General features: G+C 44.7%; 1 pseudogene; it reads right to left on the reverse strand.

Moving 5' to 3' along the window:
• Nucleotides 1-2,055: 2,055 nt before the first annotated feature.
• On the reverse strand, nt 2,056-2,173 carry LOC126095986 (5S ribosomal RNA; annotated as a pseudogene).
• Between the last annotated feature and the right edge of the window lie 7,191 nt (nt 2,174-9,364).

Here is a 9,364-nt window from a genome sequence, read left to right on the forward strand (position 1 = left end):
TACTGCACGTAACGCTGCTGCTATACCGTGTCGCAGTTCATCCATAGTTGTTGGAAGATGAGGCACATAGACTTTCACAAACCCCTACAAAAGAAAGAAAAGCCTTGGAATGCGGTGACCTGAGTAACCAGTTCATACTGTCGCGCTGCACAGGTCCTATCCCCAGCTTTGTAGGCTGATATCTACTAAGTTGCCTCTAATGGAGTGGGAGAGAGAAAGTCTCCAACGACGCTTAGCACAGCTGATCTTGCAACGGAGAGGAGTTGTTGGCTTTCTAGGAAGCGAATAAGGGTCCAAACACTAAGGCTTCAATTTAAGAACAATACATTTCCCAGTAGTTCAACGTTATTTGGAGAGATTTCTTACAATTACCTTATATCTTTGCAAATCAGTGAACACATCCTACCACTCTATATGTAGGTCCTTTCCAGCAACTTACGGTTCCTGAGTTCTACCTTCCGCTATCAGCGGCGAGAATTCTGCTTGCAACGCGTTCCGATAATACACAATCAAATATTTTAACCACGATAGGAGACTAGTGCGAGGCAGGGCTTCTTTCTGTTTATGTTCTTACAGACAGAAATATAAACTATTACTCATTGATACTACTAGAAACAAGTTTTAAAAAACTTTTTCATTGATAACAGGCAGAAACTTCACGCTCTTAGATGTTGCTGGACACTTATTGAAAACTCAGTTTTCCTCTCCCACATTTGTACAGACTTCTCGCAGTTTTTACTTTTTAGTGACCACCCCCTATGACTCGGCTGTTGTTCTGCTAGCTGCTTCCTGGTAATCGCTGTCTTTCCTCCTTGTACTGCCCGTTTACATACTGGTTTTTCAGGGACTTTTGTACGACTTTCTCCGACAAAGACGTTTTCCGTGACTCTTTCGAAGATCTTCGTAAAGATTCTTCCAGAACGTCCCAGAAGGTTCTCAAATGTTCTGGAAATATGGCAGCGTCTGCTAGTCTCCTTGGTGTCTGAGGGTGTTGTCCTCGCCTAGCCATTACGGCAACGCCGCTCCCTCAGCGGGTTGTCAACAAGTCTTTCATACGGAGCACTGACCACATTTTGATGCTCACTTGACATACCTTGTTTGTTGTCTGAAATAGTACTCTTAATAAAGTTTCTCTCCTTCCCTCTCAACCATGTCACTTCTCACATTAACAAAATTCGATAGTCATTAGAATACTTGCTTTATACTCTAGGAGCTGCAGCACCGTACCATGGAAGAAAATCTCGCTACACAGCTGTAACTACTCCTCTTGATTTCCTCGAGATGTCTGTTGTTTCTCTCCACGCTACTACCTAAATAGTGAAATCAGGGTACTTCCTCCAGTTGCTCAGTACCTATTTTCGTGTCAGTCTTACTTCCATCTCTTTTCTTGTCTATAACCAATATTTTTGTCTTCTTGGTATTTATTTTCATGTTTTATTTTGTTATCTCTTGATTTAACACTTTAATCATTTTATTCGGATCTTTATCTTAGCCTGCCACTATCTGGACTGTTGTCGGCAAGTCTGATGCAGTGAGTATGAATACCGTTAATTTTGGTTGCACTTGTCTTTTCTTTCATTACTTTCTTTGTCTCCTCGATGAACATATTAAATAAAATAAATTTTTCCTTCTTTCTTGCTACCAATGACATTCAATTCAATATTCTGACTTCTGTAAATACTTACAATTAAATGCCTGTCCTCCCACTCAAGTTCTACTTTGAGAATTGCTTTAAACAATAATTTCCAACCAACCATATCAAATGCTTTTGCTAGACTAGTAAATGACATACGTGGTTTTCTGCTTCCTTCTAATCTTCTCTCATGTATAACGAAAACTAAACTAAACACCTTCCGCACAGGCCATGAAGGCCCAAAGGTACCGACCGGCCGCCGCGTCATCCTCAGTCCACAGACGTCACCGGATGCGGATACGGAGGGGCATGTGGTCAGCACACCGCACTCCCGGCCGTCTGTCAGTATGCGAGACCGGAGCCGCTACTTCTCAATCAAGTAGCTCCGCAGTTTGCCTCACAACAGCCGAGTGCACCCCGCTTGCCTACAGCGCTCGGCAGACCGGATGGTCGCCTACCCAAGTGCTAGCCCAGCCCGACAGCGCTTAACTTCGGTGATCTGATGGGAACCGGTGTTACCTCTGCGGCAAGGCCGCTGGCCCTTCTCTCATGTAGAGGATGTAAAACATAGTTTCACCCCTGTAAGAAAAAATTTCCTGAAGAAGATAAAATATAAGTTTTAGTTTTTGTTTTTTTGGTATTCGTTTGTACAGCCGTCTGTGGAAGTGAAATGTGGGAAAAAAACAAGACACAGAAGAAGAGGAAGGACTCGCCAATGCAAAAGGAAATAGGGGAGGACTGTGTTGTCAGCAGAGAGAAGCAGCACCAGCAGAATGGGTCTGTCAGTGTGTTAAATCTAGCAAAATGAACACCTTTGAGATGAATTAGAGCGTAGGCTTCACTCCAGATACCAGCGCCCAACATCACTACCTTCTCTGGTTTCGCCACTTGAGGAGGAATAGGAAGCCATTATTCCACAGACATTCAGGCACATCACTGAAAATGTTCTCAGAAGTGTTCAAGCCGTGGTAAAGGAAAAGAGTGACACATCCCATACGAATACCCACTAAGAGGTTTCTGGGTACTTTTGATCAGATAATTTAGATAGATCTCACTACATGTTGTGTACGTAGTTCCGCGTAGTCAGCGCGTACACAACTTTCCCACTAGAGCGCGCCCCGCTAAGCACAACAGCGCAGGCGCAGCGCTCGTCCGTCTCCGCACTACGAGATGGCGCGATCATAGAGACGGACCAAATTCTGCTTCCGCCGATCCGCGTATTAATATGTAACGCAGCCAATGAGATTGCTGCTAACGTAGAACCTTTTCTCCTCGCGGATCACACTCGCGCAGTGATACCTGAACGCGCGAGGTATTATAACGAGTGCACAGACCTCTGATTAGTCAGTCTGCATTAGTCTGTAGTCAAGTTTCAGTCTGCGCCTAATAAGATTATCATATTCCTGTACATAGCCATGAAGAGAAATGTATAGACATTTTGTCAAGTATCAGAGATATGTGAGAATAAGATTAACGTACCAAGACCAAAGGAACTTCAGATTGTCAATTGTAAACAGCATCCAGAATCAAGTTAAATAAGGTTTATGATTGTTATTATTTTAATAAATGTGTGTGAAAATTAATCAAGTTCTGTTTAAAGTTGGTCACCGTCAATCTGCTACTCTAAGCGTGCAAGTGGCATTTCTATCATCTGACCTAACGGCAGAAGATAAACACGCCACGATAAGACCACGAGACATATTGCTGACACTCGCCTACTTTGTTAGAGCGACAAGTCAAATAATCTGATGGTGTGTGTACCGAAGGTCTTACAGTACGCACACCACACTACAACATATCCTGTGGCTCTCAGAGCAGCTTATTTCGCAATGGGGCCGGTGGAGGGGGGGGGGGGGAGAGTGAGGAATGTACAGAGGCCAAGATATGTTGTAGCATCCAGTAGATATGGGGATCCGAAAAGCCTTGCACAAGACAGGCTAACGTCGAGAGCTGCATTAAACCAGGGAGGCTATTGGCGGATTAATTTAGCTACGAACTATCAATAAAATTCTTCTGGGTTTGAGGGCGCATTGTCAACTATAAAATTCCGACGTTTCGGCGACTGCTGCAAGACGCCTTCCTCAGGGTGTACTGCTAACTGCAGAGAGAGCACTTGTTTGGTTGCTTATACACTATGGAGGAACGCTGTCCCTGGATATGAGGGTGAGGAGGAAGGGTATCAGGTGTTATTGGTCTTTGCGTTGAGTGCATTGGCAGGAATAGGCGTTTTCCACTGGAGTTTCCTTTATTGCTTGCCACTGGTGGAAATCGACGAATGGGAAACTGGGCGGCAACTGCTGCGTACCGTTGTTTACTACCTGCCTAGTATCGAGTAGGGCGCGTCAGCACTCTGTGTACCCTCCGCCGCTGTGGCCTACTGCGGCCCTGTTGCTTTGCGAGAGCTGTCCTTATGCAAAGCTGTCACTGCAAGCAGCCAAGACGCTGGAAGTCGGTACCCGTCTTCTCTAATTTATAGCTGACAGTGCGGCGTCAACCCAGAAGAATTTTATTGGCTGTGACAACGGCCGCGGAAGCCTACCTTTGCATTTAGCTAAGAGCTGTCTCACGAAACGCCGCGGCAGCTGCAGCGCGCCAGTAGCCGTCAGCAGCCAGCGGGTCGACAGTCGGCGGGAGGCGGGAGGCGGCGCGCGCCAGGCACTGACCAGCTCAAGAGCTGCCGCGTCGACCGTCGCGGGATCGATACCTCGCCGCCGCTGACGGCTGGCGGTGCCGGCGCGACTGCGACCGCGGCCGCGGGGCTCCCCCGCCCTGGGGGAGGCGGCGCCCGCGTGAGGGAGGCCCAGCGCGGCGCGGCGCTCTAATGTCTGCGGGTCACGCCAGCCGCCACCCCCTCGAGTTTTCACCTCGCAATGTCCAAAAGTCTACTTCGAATGTTCACCTCCTGTTGTAATATTCTCGCGGTCAAGGGATGCCAAATAAAGCCGGTATTATACGACACACCTGTGGTATATAATCACTGTTGATCCATTGTGGAATCGGGACAGTGACAGGTCAAATATTCACCAAGGAAAATCGCCAAACTACCGCATGTTTTGAAGAAGTTGTTTTTCTCAAAAAACTAGTTTCGTCATCTCAATAATGTCAACTTCAGGCTCCTACGCACTCCACGTACAGACAGATATATCGATACTTGCATACTGAAGCCAGCAATGTGAGGACTCCGTGAATTCCTCTTTGGGGTGTTTACTCGGAAGACTTGATAACAAACAAGTCTTCGAACTAGACACGGAATCCACATATTGATGGCTCCAGTATGCATACTCGTATATCCGATTGTTGTACTTGGAATGCGTAGGAGCCTGAATATAACATACTGAGATCACGAAACTGGTTGCCTAAACAAAATAACTTCTCAAAACATGCTGCTGTTGGCGATTTTCCTTGGTAAATGTGGTATACAGGCCTGCACCAGCACCCCAAGCGTACAAATCTGGAACTGTCAACTTTTCTGTTAGCCGTATTACACAACGCACCTAACGTGTATCTCTGCACCAGCCCACCAAAGGTAAATATCCGGTATTGTTTACATCGCTGAGTGTGAAGTTGATATTTTCGTAAAGCTGTTATTTACTCGTTCTGAAAACTCTGAGAGGTCTAAGATCCTATTTATTAAACAGTACTGTTATACTGTGCACCTAGAATGAAATAACGTCATTATTACGCAGAATTATGGAGTTAAGTGTTCAGTTTGTGCCACGTTGATACAAGTAAATAATTATATACACTATGTGATCAAAAGTATCCGGACATCCTTTAAAACATACGTTTTTTCACATTAGGTGCATTGTGCTGCCACCTACTGCAAGGTACTCCATATCAGCGGCCTCAATAATCATTAGACATCGTGAGAGAGCACAATGGGGCGCTCCGCGAAACTCACGGACTTCGAACGTGGTCAGGCGATTGGGTGTCACTTGTGTCATACGTCGGTAGGCGAGATTTCCGCACTGCTTAACATCCCTAGGTCCACTGTATCCGATGTGATAGTGAAGTGGAAACGTGAAGGGACACGTACAGCACAAAGGCGTACAGGCCGACCTCGTCTGTTGACTGACAGGGAGCGCCGACAGTTGAAAAGGGTCTTAATCTGTAATAGGCAGACATCTATCCAGACCATCACACAGGAATTCCAAACTGCATCAGAATCCACTGCAAGTACTATGACAGTTAGGCGGGAGGTGATGAAAACTTAGATTCCATGGTCGAGCGGTTGTTCATAAGCCACACATCGCGCCGATAAATGCCAAACGGCGTCTCGTTTGGTGTAAGGAGCGTAAACATTGCACGATTGAACAGTGTAAAACTTTGTGTGGAGTGACGAATCACGGTACACAATGCGGCGATCCGATGGCAGAGTGTGGTTTTGGCGAATGCCCGGTGATCATCTGCCAGCGTGTGTAGTGCCAACAGTAAAATTCGGAGGCGGTGGTGTTATGGTGTGGTCGTGTTTTTCATGGGCTTGCACCCCTTATTGTTTTGCGTGGCACTATCACAGCACAGGTCTATATTGATGTTTTAAGCACCTTCTTACTTCTCACTGTTGAATAGCAATTCGGGGTTGGCGACTGCATCTTTCAACACGATCGAGCACCTGTTCATAGTGGACGGCCTATGGCGGAGTGGTTACAAGACAGTAACATCCCTGCATCCCTGTAATGGACTGGCCTCCACAGAGTCCTGACCTGCATTATATAGAATACCTTTGGGATGTTTTGGATCGCCGACTTCGTGCCAGGCCTCAACGACCGACATCGATTCCCCTCCTCAGTGCAGCACTCCGTGAAGAATGGGCTGCCATTCCCCAAGAAACGTTCCAGCACCTGATTGAACGTATACCTGCAAGAGCGGGTCATCAAGGCAACACCATATTGAATTCCAGCATTACCGATAGATGGCGCCACGAACTTGCAAGTCATTTTCAGCCAGGTGTCCGGCTACTTTTGATCACATAGTGTATGTTTACGTTTCACGGCTTTTTAGTCATGGAAGAAACAACTATCTATGCGGCATTTGCCGTGGCAGGAGAAGGGCACAACGACGATGTAATGCTGGGATACGAACTGGGTTCGACCCTGCCTGAGAGCAAGGGATGAGACATAATATTACCTGTTAATGAAACAGTTGAGGCCCGAAGATCCACATGAATTTATGAACTTTGTCAGAATGTATGTGCCTTGTTTTGACGCGCTGCTGTCTATCGTACATGAAGGATCCGCTCAAGTGACACAGTAATGAAAGAAGGTGCAAAACTGCTTTTACAGTCCTCAGTATGTAGCCATGAACAAAAAGATGTAGAAAGTTAATACCATTTGTTTTGTTTAAAAAGCTGTGAGAGTTTCCACATAAAAAATTCCAGCTCGTCCTCGTAGTTACACGCGAAATCAGTGGACGAGTCAGTAGCGTCAGTCTTAGCAACTGGCATCCGTTAGGTGAGCTATATTGTTGTGTGAAAAAACTTGATGTCTACCGTGAACTGTAATAGCATGTTAGCTTAATCTGGAAAAGCTATACAGCAATGGCAAACGGCAGTATGAAAGTGGAACTAAATTTAATTGCTAATATAAGTGTGGTTGGGTCCAGCCATTGTAAGAAAGTGCTTTGTCACCACTCAGTATTGGAAAGAAATGGTATGAGCTGTTCCGCTTTCACATAAATCCTTTTTAGTTAAAATATTTTTATAGACAAAATCGTACGAAGGGTGGTCTCTGTTTCACCCTTCTCTTACCCTTGACCGGTCGCCGCAAAAAAAACAGTGTCAATTAAGAATCAGCAAAATACAGCGGGAGGGGAGTTACATCTGTCAGTGTTTGTCGACAGTTTTCTTAACTGTCTTTTGGATGTTGCATTTCTATTTAATTTCTGTGCGTACAAAGAATTATTGGAGAAAATTTCCGCCTAAAGAAAGACACAGGTCATCTATTTTACCCAGTCATGTTTCAGCTCTTTAAGTGTCATCTTCAGCATCTTTTACTATCCTGCCTCAAACAATTTTGGTCATATGATAATAATTTGTGGAGATACATATAAATCCGACTTAAAGCTGGTTGACAATAAGTCATGTCACGGAAGATTAAACACTTAAGACTAGCCAGATGTATACACAACGAATAAATATACTCAGATACAGTTTCCGCTAAGCTTTAGTGGTCGAGGTGGCGAATTTTCTGACATACGTAAGCCATTTTTAACATTTATAACTGCCGCGTTAAGACGTCGACACATTTTTTATAAATACAATTATGCGATTTTTATCAGTGCCATTGGGAAGAGCGTTCGAAGAGGTCTTCACCAATATAACGTATGCTAAACTTGATCAAACAGTAACAAGACAACCGCTGCCCCCCACCGGGAGGAGGTGTCTCTCTATACCAAGTTAAAGCGTAACTACAGAGCCTTTTGCGACGGAATCCTTAGATAAAACGTTCTCGAAAAACTTGCTATGTTAAATTACGATAAAATCTCCAGCTTTCGATGATTGCCGCCATCATCATAATCATTATCATCAGGGGATAAGTCGGACTTAACTTCTGATGATGGCGGTGGAGGCAATCATGGAAAGCTTGGGATTTTATTCGAATATGACGCAGAAAGCTCACCGAGAACTTTTCATCCAAATCCTGACTGTATCCAATTCTTACGTTCTGTCATTGCAAAAAATTAAAAAAATATAACTTAAAAAGTAGTAAGAGTAAAGAATGAAGTTTTCCAACGAAAAAAAGCAAGTGATGAAAGAAATTTAACAAACATTTTCAGCAGCTGTAACACACAGTTCATATGTCACTATGAGACACCTTGAGTGCGCGAGTGGGACCAACCAAAGGAGTGTTCTGCGAGTGTTAAGCACACTAGACAAAAGAATTACTCGCATCCTGGAGGCATCTCGCTAATATAGCCTGACGCCTTGATAATGGCTTCAATTCAGCGAGGAAGGGGTTCTTCCGGTACGCCGTCTCCAGCTGAAGTCACTCATTGATGATTAGGCCCCGTGAAGATGCCGAACACTCCCAAAACTTTCTTTTAGGATGTCTCAGTGCTCGTCAGACCTGGAACGTATGCGTCAAGCCCTGAGAACGATGCTGTTTGCATTACAAGAGATGGAAGCGTCCTCACGATACTCATTATGAAGATGTAGAGGAAGCAACACTTGGTCACCGGGAATGTTTAAATAAATACCATGGTTCAAATGGCTCTAGACGCTATGGGACTTAACATTTGAGGTCATCAGTCCCCTAGAATTAGAATTACTTAGACCTAACTAACCTAAGGACATTACACACATCCATGCCCGAGGCATGATTCGAACCTGTGACCATAGCAACAGCGCGGTTCCTGACTGAAGCGCCTAGAACCGCTCGGTCACAGCGGCAGGCAAATACCATGGTAGCTTGTGATAAAGGGGGGCAGAAGGACAGAATTGGAGTGGAAACTGCCAGGAATCAATTTAATTGACAGGAATACCGCACAAGATGTTACTATAATTGTTTTAACACACATGAAATTTAATTGAATAAACATTAATAATTAAAAATATGAAACACTTCTGAAAATTTCAAAATCAGTGCCTAATTACGCCGAAGGCTATCAAAAGAACAAGAAGGCAGTGCAGTTCCAATAAGAATTGTACAGGGAATGACTAAGAAAAAATGCTTCAAAAGACAACTTCAGTTAAATGCACATTTCGCACAGAAGGTAACTTACTGCGTTAAGGAA

This window comes from Schistocerca cancellata, chromosome 8 (genome assembly GCF_023864275.1).
Source record: "Schistocerca cancellata isolate TAMUIC-IGC-003103 chromosome 8, iqSchCanc2.1, whole genome shotgun sequence".
NCBI lineage: Eukaryota > Metazoa > Arthropoda > Insecta > Orthoptera > Acrididae > Schistocerca > Schistocerca cancellata.